This window comes from Pseudorca crassidens, chromosome 20, assembly GCF_039906515.1.
Source record: "Pseudorca crassidens isolate mPseCra1 chromosome 20, mPseCra1.hap1, whole genome shotgun sequence".
Classification (NCBI taxonomy): domain Eukaryota; kingdom Metazoa; phylum Chordata; class Mammalia; order Artiodactyla; family Delphinidae; genus Pseudorca; species Pseudorca crassidens.
This window is the reverse complement of record NC_090315.1, coordinates 36,847,065-36,869,026: the sequence shown is the minus strand read 5'-3', so window position 1 is coordinate 36,869,026 and position 21,962 is coordinate 36,847,065.

The following is a 21,962-nucleotide window of genomic DNA, read 5'->3' as shown; positions in this document are numbered from 1 at the left end:
GGGAAACCCAACAGCTCAATATTAAAGAAACAAACAACCCAATCCAAAAATGGACAGAAGACCTAAATAGACATTTCTCCAAAGAAGACATACAGATGGCCAAGAAGCACATGAAAAGCTGCTCAACATCACTTATTATTAGAGAAATGCAAATCAGAACTATCATGCAGTATCACCTCACACCGGTTAGCATGGGCATCTTCAGAAAATCTACAAACAACAAATGCTGGAGAGGATGTGGAGAAAAGGGAACCCTCTTGCACTGCTGGTGGGAATGTAAATTGATACAGCCACTGTGGAGAACAGTATGGAGGTTCCTTAAAAAACTAAAACTAGAATTACCATATGATCCAGCAATCCCACTACTGGGCATATACCCTGAGAAAACCATAATTCAAAAAGATGCACGCACCCCAATGTTCACTGCAGCACTATTTACAATAGCCAGGTCATGGAAGCAACCTAAATGCCCGTCAACAGATGAATGGATAAAGAAGTTGTGGTACATATATACAATGGAATATTACTCAGCCATAAAAAGAAACGAAATTGAGTCATTTGTTGAGACATGGATGGACCTAGAGACTGTCATACAGAGTGAAGTAAGTCAGAAAGAGAAAAATATCGTATATTAACGCATGTATGTGGAACCTAGAATAATGGTACAGATGAACTGGTTTGCGGGGCAGAAGTTGAGACACAGATGTAGAGAACAAACATATGGACACCAAGGGGGGAAAACCGCGGTGCGGTGGGGATGGTGGTGTGCTGAATTGGGCGATAGGGATTGACATGTATACACTGATGTGTATAAAACTGATGACTAATAACCTGCAGTATAAACAAACAAAACAACTAATACTAAACTTTCTTTGGGTTATTCGTATGGCAATATGTTAATATAAATGTTTCTGACATTACATGAAATTTCTAAAAATCTTATATGTTCTGGTATAATGTTATAAGTCATAATTCTACTTATTACTTTAAAATGTATATCTCAGAAATAACTAAATTTCCTTGTCAACTGCATTCTTATGAACTTTCATCAAATCTTTAACCGTGGTCATTTTTAAGTCTTTTGTCATTTACAGACAGTTCTGGGTGTACTCTGATGTTTTTGCAAAAATGTTCCTATAAAAGGGTTTCATCTTCAAGGAATTCATGGAAAAGACTCTGACAAGTACAGGTTTCTGGTAACTGACTATACTGCTGAACTGAATGAAAAAGCATTTTCAGAACTCTAATGGAAAACTCATGAATTCATAAAAGTGCTAACAAAAGATCAAGATGAAAAAAAATTAATTACATGGGACTGAGTGAACTGATGAGGATGATTATAATTTTTGTGACTTTGTTTGAATAAAAAAAATAAAAAATCCCACAAGGACTCAGAGGCAAAAAATATACAAATCAATTTTCACTGCAAAATAAAGGAGCTGTTACAGTGGAGTATTACTGGACTGAATGTCAATATTATGACATAGTATGAGTGTGTTTCGTGTTTGGTAATTGCAATCATTGTTGCTTTTGTTGTGGTGATCCAAAAAAAAAAAAGAGAATGGACTTAAGGACACAGGGAGGGGGAAGCATAATCTGGGATGAAGTGAGAGAGTAGCATGGACATATATACACTACCAAACGTAAAACAGATAGCTAGTTGGAAGCAGCCACATTGCACAGGGCGATCAGCTCGGTGCTTTGCGACCACCTAGAAGGGAGGGATTGGGAGGGTGGAATGGAGACACAAGAGGGAGGGGATATGGCAATATACGTATACATATAGCTGATTCACTTTGTTACACAGCAGAAATTAACACACCATTGTAAAGCAATTATACTCCAATAAAGATGTTAAAAAATGATAAAAAAAAAAAAAAGAAGAATGAAGTCCAAGTTTGTTGACTGTGCAAATGGAAGATGACCAGACCATCCACTGCATCCAGCATGGCTGGAAGAAGAGCTATTTTCTAGGACAATTAATGAGCTCAGTAATTGACATGTTTTGTTTGAGGTCCTTTGTGCATCCAGGTAGCTCCATATCCACTGGGCAGCTGGAGGTACACGTACAAAACTCATTACAGAAATCTGAGCAGGAAATAATGACTGAGAAATGACCAAAATCAGTAGTCAAGAAAAATCGGAGTCTCTGCAGATTGGGATGAGAAGATAGCTAACTGCAGATACTTGAGGAACCATACATGAGGCAGCCAACTTCAGTTTTTCAGAAAAATCACTTTTTTTTTTTTAATGATGTTCCCTACAGAAAAGATTCTCTAGACATCAAATCTAAAGATAAATATTCCAGCTCAATTTGCGCATTGGTCTAATTAGTGATGCTACTCTTGAAAAAAAAATCTCTTGTGGGAGAAAGGGGTTAAAAACGATGCAGAACGCTGGGATCTAATTTGACGCCTGGATTTAATGCATGTGACAGCTTATAGAAGTTAAATGGCCCTCTTAAGGCTCAGTTGCCTTCTCTATAAAAGAGAATAATAACCCATAATTCAGAAAATGGTTGTGAAGATTAAGGTTTGTTACAACTGGTACAGTTGGAATCACTTCACATAGTATTGATACCTGGAGCATAATAGGAGTTAAATAAATGTTAGTTACCATTCTTTCATTAGTTTATTCAGATGCATCAAATAAATTAGTAAAACATACATAATGGGCAGAACAACCAGAAAGTTATTTATTTTTGTATGTATAAAGAAATAATTTTTAAAATTAGATTCAATCTTATTTGTTGAATCAGTTTCCCCATATATGAAGAATATTTGCTTTTTACTCTGGCTCCTAAAGAGAAATTGTCTATTTATATTCAGGGTTGACTTGGTTTCATGAGCCATAATAGAGTCAGTTTTTTTGCAGTTCATTGACTTGGCCATTGGTAAGCCAAATCACCCAGTAAAGTACCATGGTCTGGTTATTTAAATTGCAGAGATATAGCTCAACTAAAAAAATGAAATAAAATTGCATTCTGGATTACATAATTGGATTTGCCATTTTACATTTTGATTGTTTTGCTATAGGTTTGAGATTGGTATTGCCAACAAATGAACATAACTGCCATTCAATTTAAAATGCTGAAAAATGAAAATATGTTATTTTGTGTGGTCCAGCTTATGCACAGTAAATTCAGGATACTAATTACAAGGCTTTAACAGTAAGAATAACTTAGTTAAAGGTTCACTGCTTCTCAGTGACCCAAGTCCTGGATTAGAGGAAGTAATTTCCAAAAAGATACTAGTCAGTGATTCTCTAATCTTTCTGTTGATAGAACTATTGGAAATTCTGATGATCTGCAGAACATCATAAATTATAAAATGTTAAACTTAAAAATAATTTAAAACATTATTCCTTTTTAATCAGATACTATCCTATATTAGTGGGAGGTGGTACACATGTGGTTAAGGTCACAAGTTCTGAAATCAGACTGCATTTCACAAATGGGGAAACTGAAACACAGATAAAATAAGCTCCTTGCCCAAGGTTACATAGTTATGAAGTGGCAAAGCCAAAATTCAAGCTCAGTCAATACTAATAGCTACTATGTCAAAAATTATTTGTAAGATTTATTAATTTAAGTCATGGAAAATGTCTAGCACAGTGCCTGGCTATTGATATCTATTGACCATTTACTGACATGGACAAGACATTGTACATACCAATATTTTAACAAATAAAAGAGGAAGAATACAAGTGAGGAAATTTCATTTACTGTATTAATTGTCCTGAAATTTTGGAAATGTTTTATTTTGTTTAGTGGCAGAATGGCATTGCTGGTATATTTCATATGTGTTACCAGTGTGGGACGTTAATGCTGTTTGATGGAGAGAGTGAGTTATAGAGGGAAACTGCCTGGAATCTAATCATAGAACTGACATTTAATAGCTGTGTGACCTTGACAAGTTATATAACCTCTCTGGGCTTCAGTTGTAAAATGAAGATAATTATAATACTAACCTGGAGAGGATTAAATGAGCTAATAGTGTATACAATAGTTTCTGGAATTAATAGAGACTCAATTAATTTCATCTATTGCTATTATTACTTTTTCCAGAGAAGTCCTCACACAGTGGAGAAACATTGTAAATTCAAAGAACCATTTTTCAATACCAATATATAATACATGTACATATAAAATCAGAAAACTAATTTTCTACTGTGAATAAATCACAGAATTTAAAACTCAGGCTATTTTTATATTTTTCAAATTAGAACTTAAAATAGTACACTATATTTTTCAAATTAGAATTTAAAAGAATACACTAACTCTTTTGTGAGGGCAATAATGATAGAGAAAGAAATTCTAAAAGGTGCAAATGATATTATAAAGAAAAAAAGTAGAATTGCAAGTACATTCTAACCTGAAAACACACACACACAATTTTGCATTTTATGTCTCCCTCTCAGGAACTCTTTTCTCCTAATTTTTCATATGTCTGCTTTTTCCTTATCCTTCAAGTCTTGCTTGAATATCACTTTCTCAGAGAGAACATCCCTGACACCCCGTTTAGAAAAAACTTCCTTCTTTAATTCCTAATCAAGCTTCCATCCTGTATATTTCCTCCATAACAATATTGTAATAACAATATGTAATTATGTTATTTGTTTTCTCTTATCCCTACTAGAATAAAAACTCAAGAGTGAGATTTCTCTACACTGTGTCACTGCTCATTCATTAGCTGCCTAATCTGCTACTTGGTACATACTGGCACTTAAAAAATATTTGTTGACTACATTAATAAAGGGCATAATATTTTTATATTCCACTGGCATTTGATGCTTTATCTACAGAAAGATCAAATAATAATTTGGCCCTGAATTCATCAAATACAAACTTTGGATATTTCTGCTTAGCCCCCAGTAGACTTCTTGGCTTGCAGGAAACTCAGGAACTGGGAGAAATGGGATGGGCAGGGACCCACAGGGACAGAGAGAAGAGCCCCCTGCCTTGAGAGAGGTAGTGTGGCCACACGAGGGAGTTCAAAGTCCACAGGCACTGGGATAATTAGAGCCTCTATTAGCTCCTGCCTGACCCTATTGAAATAGACTCTTAAGTGGTCTCTTTGTCTCAACTTCCTCCACATGACTACAGAGAGGTCTTTCTGAAATAGAAATCTTACCAAGTTTGCTTGGTTAGGGTTCTGCAGAGTCTCCACAAAGCTTTCTGAATAAAGAACAAGACTTGTGGCAGAAACATCAGGATGAACCTTCTTTGTCAGGTTGCAAATTCTCCAATCTTTTCTTTCACAGCTTCTCCATGGACTCAGAATCAATATGACAGATGCACTGGGTGGAAGGTTTGCAATTCCAAGAACTTCCCTCTCTCTCTCATTTATCCGTGGTTTTGCACTTCTCATTCTTCTGCCTGGAATATTCACCTTTATCTTTCAAAACTTGTTTAAGTACTTCAGGTTCCGAACGGAATACTGCACACAGACATCTGTCCTTATGTGTGGCTGCAGATACACTTCCTCTCTTTTCTTCATAGCCATCCTTTGGATATATATCAATTGGATGAAATACACACACATACACAAGGCCCAGACACGTTTATTAAGAACAAGCACTAGGCCTCTGAAAAAAAGAGTCAAAAAATTCATATTCAGAAGTAGAAATATGGTCCTGCCACAACATAATCTGTACTACCTTCCTGGTTATCAGTTGAGATAGTATTTTTACATTACTATGTAGAGGGCTAATTTCCTTTTTTTAAATGTTAGCTTTCCGATTACACCGAGGCCCCTCGGGAATTTTCACTGGAGTCATCTATCCCTTGATGGTCACTCCCTAGTTACAATACACAAAAAATGTTAGAAGCTTCAAAATTAGTATGGTTATTGTCATCATTAGTTTTGTTGCTTCTTAAGTGGGTTCAAATTTTTGGATAGGACAGTCTTCTGTAGTTTCTGCAGATGAAAAAAGCCAGGACAAAGACTTTGCTATGTATTCATATTTCAATATTCAGTTATTGGGGAACCACATATAAGTCACTGTATTGTATATGAACCAGGAAACTGGAGAGGGAGATGGAGGAAGCAGAAGAAATGACCACATGGCAACACATGTGATGTTGTATATGTGTCTGTGTATATTCATAAACTATGTACATGAACTCTGTTAATGCAAAAACTGGACAAAAATTACATATACATATAGTTTATACATACTTATACAGTTTATTCTTGCTATTTGCTGTTTTTTTAGGTTCCTGTGCGCCTCTTGTCACAACGTTTTCATTAACTGATTAATACATAACTTGTTGGATGTGCATTTCTATTTAAAGATATCTTATTTAATATACATTGTTGATTGATTAACATTGAACACACAGCCAACAGCTCTATAACTCAAGCCTGAATAAAGCATATCTAACACATGTATTTTCTCTGAAAGGGAGATCCCAAACTTCTTGCCTTTGGGAACACTAGACAGCACTTCAGCACTAACCTTGGGGCAATCTTACACAGTGAAATCACCAACAAAAGGCACAAAAATGTGGAAAATGTGGCACTAAACAGACCACAGAAAGGACTTGTTTACAGTAGGAAAGCTGAAACAAGAAGGCAGAGTTGTTGCCTTGTTCAGCCTCGGCTGGGAATGTACACACTGGGTGACTCAAGGTTCTGTTGCTACTTAGAGCATGTGTATGTCCACAAATGACAGATAAAGCACCTCAAGTGTTGATTTGGGGGTTACAAATATATTTTAATGAGTAAATCAATTCACAAATATAGAATTTTGAATAATGAGAATCGACATATTTGTATGTGTTAATATATAGATCTTCTACATGAATGAAATCTATAGGGTCAATGTTCATCTTGTATACTATTTGCTCAACATATATGAGAAGCTAATAAGTATTAAAATCAAAAATAGAAATAAACATGTCTTTTCCAGGTAATCTGTTTATTCATGGTCCTTGAAATGGTGGCTAGAGCCTTTTTTTCAAAGAGATCAGGTTTCTATTACTCTTTCTTTTAAAATGTGTAACACCATTGCTTTTTTTAATGATAAAGCTATATATTATCATTAGTAAAATATAGAAAAAAATTCAAGAAATACGAAGTACAAATCACCAGCCTTCCTATGACGAGATAAAGATCATTAAATATGATGCATTTCTTCTCAGTGTTTTTTTTAATGCAATGCATATATAGGTGTGTAAACATCTTTTAAAATAAAATTGGAATTATACTGTTTTCCAGCCTGCTTTTTTTTTTAAATTAATGCTATATCAACATCCCCCTCATCATGTATTTCAGCTTTATATTCCTTCCCTCCCGATCTTTCTTTTCAGAAGGACACACCCATCTGAGATTGCTAAATGCACCGTAGGCTCTGTAAGCTGCTGCCTTTGCTGAATAAATGCAGATGACGGCCTCTACTGGGGAGACTTAGAAGAAAAATACAGACTGTAGTGCTTGACTTTTTTCTTTAATTTTTGTATTCCTTAAGAGATTCTCACTTAGCTAAAAAAGGAATCATTTGCAAAGGTGCAAGGAAGCTTGCCCTAAAATAGATTACCTATATCATAACTGACCTTCGCATAAATGCATGCATTTCACAGCACTTCAGCTCAATCAAATTTCCTAGGCAGACATATTCACACAATTTAAACACCAGAGTTAAAGTTTTAAAATGCACATTTTAGTAACTCTCCAAAAGCCAAAATTTTCAATCTCCACGTTCAATCTCTCATGACATTATTGTTTTCCAATACAATGAGAGTTAATGATGGACTTTTCTGTCGTTATGAATTACAAAAGATATTTTGTGCTGGAAGTAAGGAGCAATTCCCATTCTTTTGTTCTCTTAGATGTTGCATGATTATCTTACAACAGGCAGTTACTAAGCAAACTTAATCAACTGTAAAAATATATAAAACTATCATAGCAAAATTCTCAGATAGGCTCAATTGATACTTAAAATTCCCAATTTTTCTTTTCTAATATTTTATTCTTTCCCCTAACAAGAAGAAACTACATAGTTGCAAAACCAAAGAAAACTGAGGTAATTATGAACAATTAAATGAATTGAGTCCATTTCTTAAGATACCATAACACATACATAATTTGTTTATTATGTGAAAGGAATTAACTAACTCATAAGAAAGTGTTATACAGGGAAAAATTTATGTCATACACTGACATATTCTAGATTCTTTGAATGCCTTTTAAATCACCATGTTGTCATTAGGTAATTGTTGAAATTAAGCTAATTTTAGGCTGTTATTCCCAAAATATATCCAAAAAGTTAATCATTAAAAGTTATTTAAATATCGAAATGAATTAAATTAACATGGGAGTCATTTCTATTAACTACATATTAAAATAAGTGTTATTGAATATTTCTGGTCCCCCTCCAAAAGTGAAAAACAATACTGTTAATGCATTTAAAAGTATTTAAAATCTTGTTGTAAGTGGCATAGCCCTAGACTTTAGCTCAACAGAACTGGGTTCAAAACCAAACTGGAAACTTTCAATTCAACAAACACTGATTTTCTTTGTTTCTAGAAGCCTTCTTGATTCTCTCAAGACACACTTTCATCATCATTGGCTCTTACAAAAGGTTTCTACCCACTCAGTGCAAGTATTTGCTCTTTGTCCTGGGGCATTCCTGCATAAAGGACGGTTTTAATCCACAATCTTTCCAAAAAAATCTACAAATCAAACTGACACTCATGGATCCTAAGTCATTATCAGTGTGCTATATACCAAGTGTTGCCTTTACTCCCAGAAGAACAGGAGGCAAAGTGTACCACAAATCATAATATTTAACATTTACTGGGTTCTTATCGAATTTGGATCTTCTCCCTAAGCAGTTTGTACACATTGTCTCACTCTGTGCTCACAAAATCCATACAAGATAATTATCAGTAGTGTGCCTCTTTGGGGCAGTAACTTAAAACTGCAAACCTTAGTTTTTTCATATATAAAATGGGAGCTAACTAGTAAGTTAGCTGATTAGGTAGTACTAAGTGAGAGAGACAGGATTCAAATCTAGGATAGTAGGTTCTACTCCCAAGCTTGAACTCAACCTACCTTAGTCTTCAACACTTTCAAGTCCTTGGGTTGGGCAAGTAAGCAACCTGCCAGTTTTCAAATTTATCAAGACATAATGTTAGTCACTTTACAGGGATATTGACAGGATTAAATTCCATGCAGTGTGTGGATCACAAATCAGTTCATGTGGTACATCTTTGGAGCTTCACAAATGTTAATCCCTTTACATAAAGATTTAGGCTATTAGTATCAAGACTGTAGTTAGCAAACTAACTGGACATGTGGCATAACAAGTATGTGTGCTCCACATGGTAAAAACACAACCAAATATTTCAGTTCAATAGCACCTTTGCACACTAGGTTATATGTATGTTCAACACAGCTACTGGCCAACTATAAAAGGGTTGAAGTGACTGGAAATGGTTGTATGTCACAGAGCATCATGTTGACAGTAGGCAAAAATTGCACCACAGTTGAACAGGCAAGGAAGACTTTAAGACTATTATAATAAGAGAGAGAAACCAAAGCTCAACTGGAGCTCAACTCCACTGAAACAGGGTGGGAGGATTTTTAAGTGCTAGGTGAGAGGGAGAACCTGGGCCATCTGCGTTTGATAACTGGCTTTACCCAAAAGAAAAGTAGATATTCTCATCTTTGTGACAGGGAGTAGTTTTACAACTTGGAGTAAGGCATCCACTGAAGTTAGACTCCCACCCGCTACAGAACCTGTCAGATAGGGATATTATATCCCTTGATGCTTACATTTCAAAGAGATGGTTCGCTGGTCCTTGAGAAAGACATCCTCGGGTTGTAAAACTGGCAAGAGGCTTTTAAAAAGATTTACATGTAGCTCAAAGAGGCGGAGAAAGAACTTACAATTACAAGTTTTCCAAAGTAAATGCTCTAAGAAAAGGGAGGTCAGGGCCTAGAGTTAGGAAGAAGACTGTCTAAAGTTCAGTCAAACTAACTTTTCTGGCCATCTGGATCAGGATAACACCAACGAAGGTGGGATGGGTGATGGGCAGCAGCTCCACCTTCTCCCCATATCCCACAACTTCATGGCACTGCATTTTATGCACCATCTTTTCTACTCTTGTTTCCATATCAGATACTTCTAACAAACAAGTAGAGAGAGAATCTAACAAGCAATTTCAGATGAGGAGAAAAATAAACAATCTGAAGAGCCTGATTTACTTACACAGTTACTGAGGTTCTTAAATCAGTTAATTACACAGCAAATTGGCGTCAAATTTAGGTTTAGAACATACACTTTCGTGCTTGTTATTCAATACCACAATGACATCCATGAAAATATTCCAAAAAGGCATCAAGAGATAAATGAAGTATGTATTAAACAAGCAATAGAAATAGTTAAGCAAAAGTTTTTTTATGTTTTTCTAAAAAAATCTATACTAAGCGCCTCTCCCACCAGCATGTTAATTTATGGCAATATTTAGTCTGGTGTGTAAGCTTCATCTTATTATATTTCAGTTAAGGAAGAATCTCCTTATTTTCTGAATTGTGTTGACTAGAAGTCTCCTATGGAGTCAGTCTTGTCAGTTGGTTTATTAGTTAATTAAGTGTCATTTTATACCTTACATTCTAAATTCCAGGCACCCAAAAGAGCTCACCCTAAGATTCTCTTCTCCATCAGGTATCTGCATAATTAGTCTCATTTCAAATACCTATTATTCAAGGCACAATAGAACAGAACAATTAATTTGGACCACATGCAATTATGCTGAAAGGTCAGGTGTTACCCATAATAAAACTCTGTTCAAAAGTATGTTTGGGGAGAGCATTAACATGGTTATCCAGGAGACTTTAAGAGGCATAAAATCTCCAAATGCAATTAAATGGGTTGTAAAGTAATCACTTGCAATTTTTCATTTTTAAAGCAGGAGACATTTTTGAATGTTGTGCAAAATGAATACTTCTAAGACCAATCAAACTTGGGAGAATTTACATCAAGAGGTGACAAATTCATACCCTAAAGGAGAAAGCACATTTGGCCTGCATCTTCCTGTAAGAGTTTCAAGTTATAAAGAGCTTTCATGGAGCAGTTATTAAAAACCCCTCAAATATAGTTAATAATGAAAGTGCTGGCTTTATCCATCTTGGGTAATTTGAACTACATAGCCATAAAAGCTACAGTTAGAAGTAGGGATGTGTGAGTTATAAAGTATCCCCAGTACCCAAATGTCCATGAATTTATAATTCTGTGTTCTTCAACAATATTATGTTTCCCTGTTAAATACGAATTTTTGAAGTATATTTCACTCCAGAGGATGTGGCAAAGATACCTCTGTCACTATTAAAGGTATATGTATATTTTACAGCTCTAGGCAGGTCTATAAAAAGATTTTGCTGATAAAAGAGAAAAATCGTGGAAGGACAAAAAGGCAAAAAAGTACCAAAAAGTACACTGTTTACTTTAAGAGTTGACAACAAAATGCTTTTCTCCACACCAACCAATTATAACATACATCTAGACATAAACAACATTTTGGTTTAAGAATAAATAAGAAATATTTACAACATGAGTGATGGGAGTATTATTTATTTCTTAGCCACAAAAAGACAGTACATCTGGAATTTTTACAGCTTTACACTTCAAGAATTGCAACTGCATTAAACATGTATGTATTATGGAATGTATTAGTGGTTGTGTGAGATAAAAGCATGATTAAGGCACAGTCATTACGTCAGTGATTTTCCTTTAGAATGGAAATATTGAGAGTGCATTTGCACCCCTTATAAAGATTTGCACTCTGAAATTAGATCTCAATTTCAATGTTGGTCCAATTTTTTACTAGTTCAATGATTTGGGGCAAGTTCCTTAAGCTCTGTGTGCCTCGATTTTCACAGCTGTAAAATGATAATTTAAATAATACTACCAGGTACTTTCAATTGCTAGTGACAGGACAGTTAGCTCAAACGTGCTGAAGCAAAAGGAACATTTATTTGCTCATATAACCAAAACGCAGAGGGAAGAGTAGAATTGTCCTTGAGAAAGACTAGAACCTAGGACTCAAAATCCTATAAATTTTAGAATTCGGAAGTCCATCCCTTTATTCATAATTACTACATTCTCATCAGGACGATTTGTCTCTTTCTGTTTCTCAACCCTAGTGGTGTTTTTAGAGCTCCTGTTCCACTAAAATAAAGAAATGAACCTGTTTTTTAAAAACAAAATTTGATACCAATGTTACTATTTATTTAGAAGAGGTCCATGTAAATAACCTGAAAGTTACTCTTCACTAGGCTCATGGTAAATCCATCTCATACTGAATCATAAGCTCTTTAAGAGCAGAGAATTTTGCTTTTTAACCTATGTAACTCATTTTTTATTTTCTAAGTAAAGTCTGAATAAATGCCTGCTGTGTGTGTGTGTGTGTGTGTGTGTGTGTGTGTGTGTGTGTGTGTGTGTGTGTGTGTGTGTGTGTGTGTGTGTGTGTGTGTGTGTGTGTGTGTGTGTGTGTGTGTAGCATCCTGGCCATATCAGTCCCCGGATGAAAACGTCTCAGTCATTCTATTTCACAGATTACAAAATCTAATCTCATTAGCACAGCATTCAAGGTCCTTTTCAACCTGCCCTACAGTCTACCTTTTCACCCCTACACCCGCTTCGCACACTGTTTACTTCAGTTGCATCTAATTAACTGACATTTTCAAGGACCTGGACCCTTCTCCACCTCCAAAGTTATTTTGAGCAGCTCCTTCTCCTTCATGTGATTTCTCCCATTTCTGCATTTCAAAAGTCCTCCCCATCCTCTGGGACCCAGCTCAAATACCATCCCCATCATAAAGTGTTCTCTCTGACCTGCCTATTCATAAGTTATTTGAACAGACATACTTAGTACCTACATTATCCCAAGTGTTTGAGATAAAATGATGAATAAGATACACTTCTTCCTTTGAGGAACTCACAGTTTAATGGGACAGATTCTTCTATTACAATGGGATAGGATCAGATGGAGCTATCTATGGAGTACAAAGGAGCCAACCCAATCAGGACTAGGGAAAGCAGACCTTGGAAAGGCTTCCTGAAGGCTGTGCTGCCCAGTGTGCAACAGCGGATTTCCTTTTACTACGTTCCTATTAAATTCCATAAAAGACACCCAGTGAGGGTCTGCAGTGCTGCTAGATGTCCCCATGTTTGGCTTTTTTATTAAAATATTAGTAATAACTAATAATAATAACAATAACAATGAACTTGTCAGTTTTGCCAGTCACTGTACAATTGCCTTCTATAGATTAGCTTATTTAATCTTCACAGCTGCATCTCTATGAAGAAATACTAAAGCCATCACTGTAATTTTACCTTACATGTTGGTAGGTAGGCTGGTCTTAGAGAAAACAGTCAAGAAGAGATGGTGACTGGCTCAGGGAAGGTCATATGAACCAATCTAGACCAATCAGATTTCATCCCTGATGTTTTTGTGGAATTCACAAGCCTCCAAGGCTTTTCTTAGGCTATTTCATCTGCCTGGAAGACCATCTATCTCTGCTTCATCCACTTGGTAAATTCCTGCTCATTTTTCAAAATGTCACTCATGATTTATTCTCAGAGCTTCCCACACCCTGTTCATGTCTTCCTTTTTTGACCATTTGTGTTTCTTAAACCCATCTCCACTATGGCACTCCCCATAATGTGTTAGTTGCTCAAATACTGTACACTAAAATGTGGTCTACTTGAAGGTAGGGCCCATGGCTTATTTATCTTTTTATGGCCAGTGCTAATTCCAGTGCCTAACATATATTTATTAAATGAACAAATGAATGGACAGATGAATAAATGAATGACATTTATAAGGTTGGGTTGGATACAATTCCCTATAACATTTATCAGCAATAACTAGGTTCCCAGCTGAATGTTGCCTCCTATTAATTTGACAGGACGCCTTGGGTTATTTTCTCATTTATTCCCCACATGTTGACTGCTGTGGACTACCCAACACTCATCGTTTTTCTATTTGTCTATGTTACATTGTAAAATATCACAATTGTTACACAGGATTATATATAAAGTAAATAAACAACAAGGATCTACTGTATAGCACAGGGAATTATATTCAATATCTTGTAATGACCTATAATGGGAAAGAATCTGAAAAAAATATGAATCACTTCACTGTATACGTGAAACTAATGCAACACTGTAAATTAACTATACTTCAATTTTAAAAAGATTAAAAAAAGAGAGATATCAAAGTTTGTAATACAAAATAAAAATCACAATCGTTAGTATATTCCTGCTGAGGTTTGTCATTAATTCCACCCAATTGTGAAATAGCTGCATTGAGAGAAGAATAGTGGCCTCATCCTGAGTCCCTCCACTAACTTCCTCAGGAAAATATTAGAGACTTGGTGCACTATCTCATCTAACAACAAACTTAGGAGATAAGATGTCAGAATCATGGGCTTTTATCTGTGTCTCATTTCCTGAGTGTGGAAGAGAACATCTGGATTATTCCGAATGAAAGACAGTGAAGTAGATGTCTCTGACACTTGAATCCACCGTATAGGAGTTTCTTAGCAATGATAATCCTGTCACAGCTGTTAGAATTTATTCCTTTATCCATGTGACATTTTAACAGGAGACAAATCCAAGTTGTTATAAACAGATAAAAACCATTCAATCCAAAATGGCTCGTATTAGCAACTTCATCAAGCTAACAAGCCTTGTTTCTGAAAACCTGTAAATGTTATTCTTGTGCATTCGATTTTTTTTCCCCTCTACAAAGCCAAACCTGATTCAGGCTTTTGTCCTATGAAACTGCCAGCTTAAAATGTTTATTTAATTACATCCTAGGACGAGAGAGATGGAAATATCCAGCCATTTAACCAGCTAAGTGATGGAGAAAAAGGTTGGGTGCCTGTTATTTGCTTGATTTTAGTGTTCTCTCAGTACCAGTGGCCTTAGGATCAAACAGGAGAGGGAGCCATGGAAATTGAGGAATAAATTGGATGGATATTTGGAAAAGGCATTTTAGTCGGAGGAGAATAAGAGATTTCAAGTAAATTACTAGTTTATATATATATATTTCCCAGATGATTCTGAATTCTTTATTTGAACTGACATGGGTTGGATAAATATATTGCTCTCCTCCTTGCCTGGTACAAAGAAGAAACAGACAGAAAAGGTGTGAGATTTAAACAGTATATGAAGAATAAATGCACGCTAGAGGAAAGCCTGCAGTTCCTAGGTCTATACTGTTGAAGCATCTATGGATACATATTTCCAGCCCTTTATTACACTTCCACTGTATTCTTAGTTCTCCTCCCCTGGTGGGTAAGTGCTCAGCTAATGGAACAAAGATGCTTGTTGAATGAACTACAAGGAAAAATTTTTCTCCCCTTTGGATAGGCAGGCCAGTTTTCAAACCAAAAGCAGAGCAAGAAAAACTATTGTAAAAACAATACAATAAAATGACACGGCCGGACATCACTAAAAAGAAGAAATGCCCAGTTCGTGGGGAGTTGTCATGGTAGGCATTTATTCCTGGGTACCATTTAGGCTTCCCAGGCAAAATGTGCTTACACTGAAAAATAGTCACTTGAGATTTTCTGACTACACTGAGCAGAAGGATGAGTTGAAGTTAAGGCCAATGAGAAAGGTGGTACCAGGTCAGGCAATCATCAATCTGCTTGTTTCCAGGTTGTCCTTTGGAAACAATGGTATCCACTATTCCCTGGCTTAGGACTTCAGTCATATTATGTTTTATGCCAAATCATGGACAGAAAGCAGCTGACTACCAATCTCTCCAAGGAACTATGTAGTGCCCCTGGGCTACCAGAGGCCCTGCAAAGCCAGGTTGGTTCAAAGAGAGTGGTGTCCAGATTAGTTGTGTCAACATTTGATTAAACATGATTTTAAGGGTAAATTGAATACATAAAACATGTAAAGTGAAGACATGGATCTGGTTGATTTTTGAGTTAAAGAGACCAACAACCCACACCTTTACCCCTTCTTTCCTCCCTGAGGGAAGCCATGCAAACACTAGGCATATTTAAACTCCCTAAATTATATCGGCTGTGAAAACTTTACTGTACAAAGGGTCCATATTTATAATGAAGACTAATATAATGAGAGGACAACTGGACTGACACAAAAGACCAGAGTTTAAGTTCTGGCTCTAACATGAACCTGACAGTACACAGGAACCACTGTAAGAATCCTAGATAAATATATGTAAGGCAGCCATGCTCACCTTTATTTTCAATTTTTCTCTTTCCCACCATAAAATTTACTCTCATTTTCTCAAATGTTGAGTGATTTAGGCAAGATCACAAAACCAGCAAGTGATCCAAACAAGACAACACCCTGATCTTGCCCATGGAAGCCAGGTACTCATCACAGAATATCCACCTATATCATAATATTCATAAATGCTTATTCAACACTTATCTTGGAAGAGAAGAAGACCTTGATTTGGAAGCTTTATTTCATAAAAGAAACAAAAAGGAAAGAAGGCAGGGAGGGACGGAGGAGAAAGAAAAGAAAAGAAAGAAAGAAAGAAAGAAAGAGAAAGGAAGGAAGGGAGGGAGGGAATTAAAAGGGGAGGCAGCCATCAGGGGCTTGAGAAGCTTGTCACATAGCCCAGGTTGACGTGTACACATATGGCAGAGATTGGAGAGGGTCTAACCTACACATATCCCTGGCAAATGGAATCTGGCTGCACAAACAAAGGAGATGCAATAAAGCCCAGTAGAAAGTATAAGGCAGAGCAGACTTAAATATGGTCTAATGTTCGAATGTACTCCTGAGCCCGCCCACAAATCTACTGCCAGAGAATAAAACCTTTGCTAGTTCAAGTGTCTGAGCACAACCTCTGGCCAATTTCTGACGGCTCACCAAGCTATGCAGACATAGGGGCACCCCCTAGGAATCAAACAAAAACAAAGGAAAAACAGAAAACTAAGCAGAGGCATCAGTGGCCACACATTACAGGAAAGACTTCACAGATTTCATTTAGGCAAGTTACTAAGCAAAGAACAACAATTCTCAAAGGGAAAAAAGAACCCAGAGTTGTTACAATATATTACCTAAAATGTTCAGTATTCAGCAAAAGATCATGAAACATGCAAAGAAATAAGTGTGACTCATAAAAAAAACAAAGCAGTCAATAGAAATTGTCAGTAAGTGTCAGTAAGATACTGGATTTAGCAAAGATGTCAAAGACGTTGTTAAATATGTTCAAACTACATGAAACCATGCTTAAATAATTAAAGGAAAGTATGACAATAACTCAGTAAATAAAGAATCTCAATAAAAAGAGTTAAAATCAGTTAAAAATGGAAATTCTGGAGTTGAAAACTCAATAACATTAACCTACAGATCAAAGAAGTTCAGTGATAAGATAAACATAAAAAGATCCTTATCCAGACATACCATAATCACACAGAGAAAATCTTGAAAGCATTAAAAGAAAACGACTCATCACAGAGCAAAATTTATAGATCTAAATACATACGTAAGAAGAGAATAAAGTTATCAAATCTTTTAAGAAACTATAAAAACAAAAGCAAATTAAATCCAAAGCAAGTAGAAGAAAATAATAGATCACAGTAGAAATCAATAAAATACAATGCATAAAAACAATAGAGAAAGTGAATGAAACCAAAAACTATTTTTTAAAAGATCACTTGACTTACACAAACTGACCAAGAAAATAAGGGAGAAGATTCAAGTTACCAAATTAGGAATGAATGAAAGAATATCATTAATGAGCCTATAGAAATTAAAAGGTTATAAGGAAATATTACCAACAACTTTATTTCAACAACTTAGACAACTCAGACAAAATAAACAAATTCCTAGAAAGCTTAAAATTACCAAAACTGATTCAAGAAAAAATATACAATTTGAATAAGACAATAATGTATAAATAAATTGAATTAATCACTTAAAAACCTTCCCACAAAGAAAAGCACAGAAAGTTTCACTGGCAAATTCTATCAAATATTTAAAGAAAATAACACAAATTATTTCAGCAAATAGAAAAGAAGCAAGCACTTCTATCTCATTCTCTGGAACCAGTGTTAGCTTTCATTAAAGCCAAACAAATACATCAAAAGAAAATCAGTATTCTTTATGAATGTAAACACAAAAATCCTTAATAGTCCCAAACTGTATTCAACAACATATAAAAATGTTGATATACTATGACTGAGACTTACCCCAGAAATATAAGGTTGACTTGATATACAAATTTTACTTAATGTGTTATACCATATTAATAGAATAATGGACAAAAGTCACATGATCATCTCAATAGATGCAGGAAAGACATTTGACAAGATTTCTGGGGAACGTTAACTATGAGTTTCTGAGATGATAAAGGGGATAGAGGATATCACATTGAATGGCAGATTGACAAACTGGACCTAAAAGGGGTGAAGTGGAAAATGTCCTTATATACAGTGACAACGTGCAGTTTTGAAAGGCACAGGTGAGGTCTACCTCAGAATGGGAGACAGCTGGTTAGGTTACTACCATTCCTGGATGGCACAGTGATGGGAGATGCGGATCCATTAAGCCTAGTCGTGGAAGTCCTTCCTCATTTCACAAGTCTTCACAGCTCCCTACTCACAAATCCATCCCAGAACTGGTCTCAGGTGACGCTAAGCCAGAATCCCAGACTCTCAAGTATTGGTATTATCCTTTTCTCCCCATTTCTACTTCTGTGACTGCTACACTGTTATTTTCTTTCTGTCCAGCTTTACTGAGGTATAATGGACAAATAAAAGTGGTACACATTTAGGGTGAACAAGGTGATGACTTACTACACATGTATGTAATGTGAAATGATGACCACAGTCAAGTTGATTAAGACATCCATCACCTCACATAGTTACCATTCCTTTTTCTTGCTGTTTGTTTGTTTTGTTAACTGCCACCACCAAGTATAGACTGCAGACAGTCTCTTCTGACTCCTTTTCTTTAGTAAGCATACACTGTAGAATGTCTTAGCACCAATTCAAGTTTTCTCATTTACGAAGTATTTAAAGAACATACTTTAAATGTATGTAGATAGCCTCATCCACCAGAGGGCAGACAGCAGAAGCAAGAAGAACTACACTCCTGCAGCCTGGGGAACAAAAACCACATTCACAGAAAGACAGACAAGATGAAAAGGCAGAGGGCTATGTACCAGATGAAGGAACAAGATAAAACCCCAGAAAAACAACTAAATGAAAGGGAGATAGGCAACCTTACAGAAAAGGAATTCAGAATAATGATAGTGAAGATGATCCAGGACCTCGGAAAAAGAATGGAGGCAAAGATCGAGAAGATACAAGAAATGTTTAACAAACACCTAGAAGAATTAAAGAACAAACAAACAGAGATGAACAATACAATAACTGAAATGAAAACTGCACTAGAAGGAATCAATAGCAGAATAACGGAGGCAGAAGAATGCATAAGTGACCTGGAAGACAGAATGGTGGAATTCACTGCTGCGGAAAAGAATAAAGAAAAAGGAATGAAGAGAAAGGGAAACAGCCTAACAGACCTCTGGGACAACATTAAACGCAACAACATTCGCATTATAGGGGTCCCAGAAAGAGAAGAGAGAGAGAAAGGACCCGAGAAAATATTTGAAGAGATTATATACGCAAATTTCCCTAACATGGGAAAGGAAATAGCCACCAAAGTCCAGGAAGTGCAGCAAGGCCCATACAGAATAAACCCAAGGAGAAACACGCTGAGACACATAGTAATCAAGTTGACAAAAATTAAAGACAAAGAAAAATTATTAAAAACAACAAGGGAAAAACGACGAATAACATACAAGGGAACTCCCCTAAGGTTAACAGCTGATTTCTCAGCAGAAACTCTACAAGCCAGAAGGGAGTGGCATGATATACTTAAAGTGATGAAAGGGAAGAAGCTACAACCAATATTACTCTACCCGGCAAGGATCTCATTCACATTAGATGGAGAAATGAAAACCTTTACAGACCAGCGAAAGCTAAGAGAATTCAGCACCACCAAACCAGCTCTACAACAAATGCTAAAGGAACTTCTCTAAGTGGGAAACACAAGAGAAGAAAAGGACCTATAAAAACAAACCCAAAACAATTAAGAAAATGGTCATAGGAACGTACATAACGATAATTACCTTAAATGTGAATGGATTAAATGCTCCAACCAAAAGACACAGGCTCACTGAATGGATACAAAAACAAGACCCATATACATGCTGTCTACAAGAGACCCACTTCAGACCTAGGGACACATACAGACTGAAAGTGAGGGGATGGAAAAAGATATTCCATGCAAATGGAAATCAAAAGAAAGCTGGAGTAGCTATACTCATATCAGATAAAAAAGACTTTAAAATAAAGAATGTTACAAGAGACAAGGAAGGACACTACATGATGATCAAGGGATCAATCCAAGAAGAAGATATAATAATTATAAATATATACGCACCCAACACAGGAGCACCTCAATACATAAGGCAACTGCTAACAGCTATAAAAGAGGAAATTGACAGTAACAAAATAATAGTGGGGGAATTTAACACCTCACTTACACCAATGGACAGATCATCCAAAATGTAAATAAATAAGGAAAGAGAAGCTTTAAATGACACAATAGACCAGAGAGATTTAACTGATATTTACAGGACATTCCATCCAAAAGAGCAGATTACACTTTCTTCTCAAGTGTGCATGGAACATTCTCCAGGACAGATCACCATCTTGCGTCACAAATCAAGCCTCAGTAAATTTAAGAAAAGTGAAATCATATCAAGCATCTTTTCTGACCACAACACTATGAGATTAGAAATGAATTACAGGGAAAAAAAAACGTGAAAAACACATGAAGGCTAAACAATACGTTACTAAATAACCAAGAGATCACTGAAGAAACCAAAGAGGAAATCAAAAAATACCTAGACACAAATGACAGTGAAAACATGACAATCCAAAACCTATGGGATGCAGCAAAAGTAGTACTAAGAGGGAAGTTTATAGCTATACAAGCCTACCTCAAGAAACAAGAAAAATCTCAAGTAATTAATCTAACATCTAAAGACACTAGAGAAAGAAGAACAAACAAAACCCTAAATTAACAGAGGAGAGAACAGAGCAGAAATAGATTAAATAGAAACAAAGAAAACAACAGCAAAGATCAATAAAACTAAAAGCTGGTTCTCTAAGAAGATAAACAAAATTGATAATCCATTAGCCAGACTCATCAAGAAAAAGAGGGAGAGGACTCAAATCAATAAATTTAGAAATGAAAAAGGAGAAGTTACAACAGACACCACAGAAATGCAAAGCATCCTAAGAGACTACTACAAGCAACTCTATGCCAATAAAATGGACAACCTGGAAGAAATGAACAAATTCTTAGAATGGTATAACCTTCCAAGACTGAACCAGGAAGAAACAGAAAATATGAACAGACCAATCACAAGTAATGAAATTGAAACTGTGATTAAAAATCTTCCAACAAACAAAAGTCCAGGACCAGATGGCTTCATAGGTGAATTCTATCAAACATTTAGAGAAGAGCTAACACCTATCCTTCTCAAACTCTTCCAAAAAATTGCAGAAGAAGAAACACTCCCAAACTCATTCTATGAGGTCACCATCACCCCGATACCAAAACCCGACAGAGATACTACAAAAAAAGAAAATTACAGACCAATATCACTGATGAATATAGATGCAAAAATCCTCAACAGAAGACTAACAAACAGAATCCAACAACACATTAGAAGGGTCATACACCATAATCAAGTGGGATTTAACGCAGGGATGCAAGGATTCTTCAATACATGCAAATCGATCAATGTAATATAGCATATTAACAAACTGAAAAAGAAAAAACATATGATCATCTAAATAGATGCAGAAAAAGCATTTGACAAAATTCAACAACCATTTATGATAATAACTCTCCAGAAAGTGGGCATAGAGGGA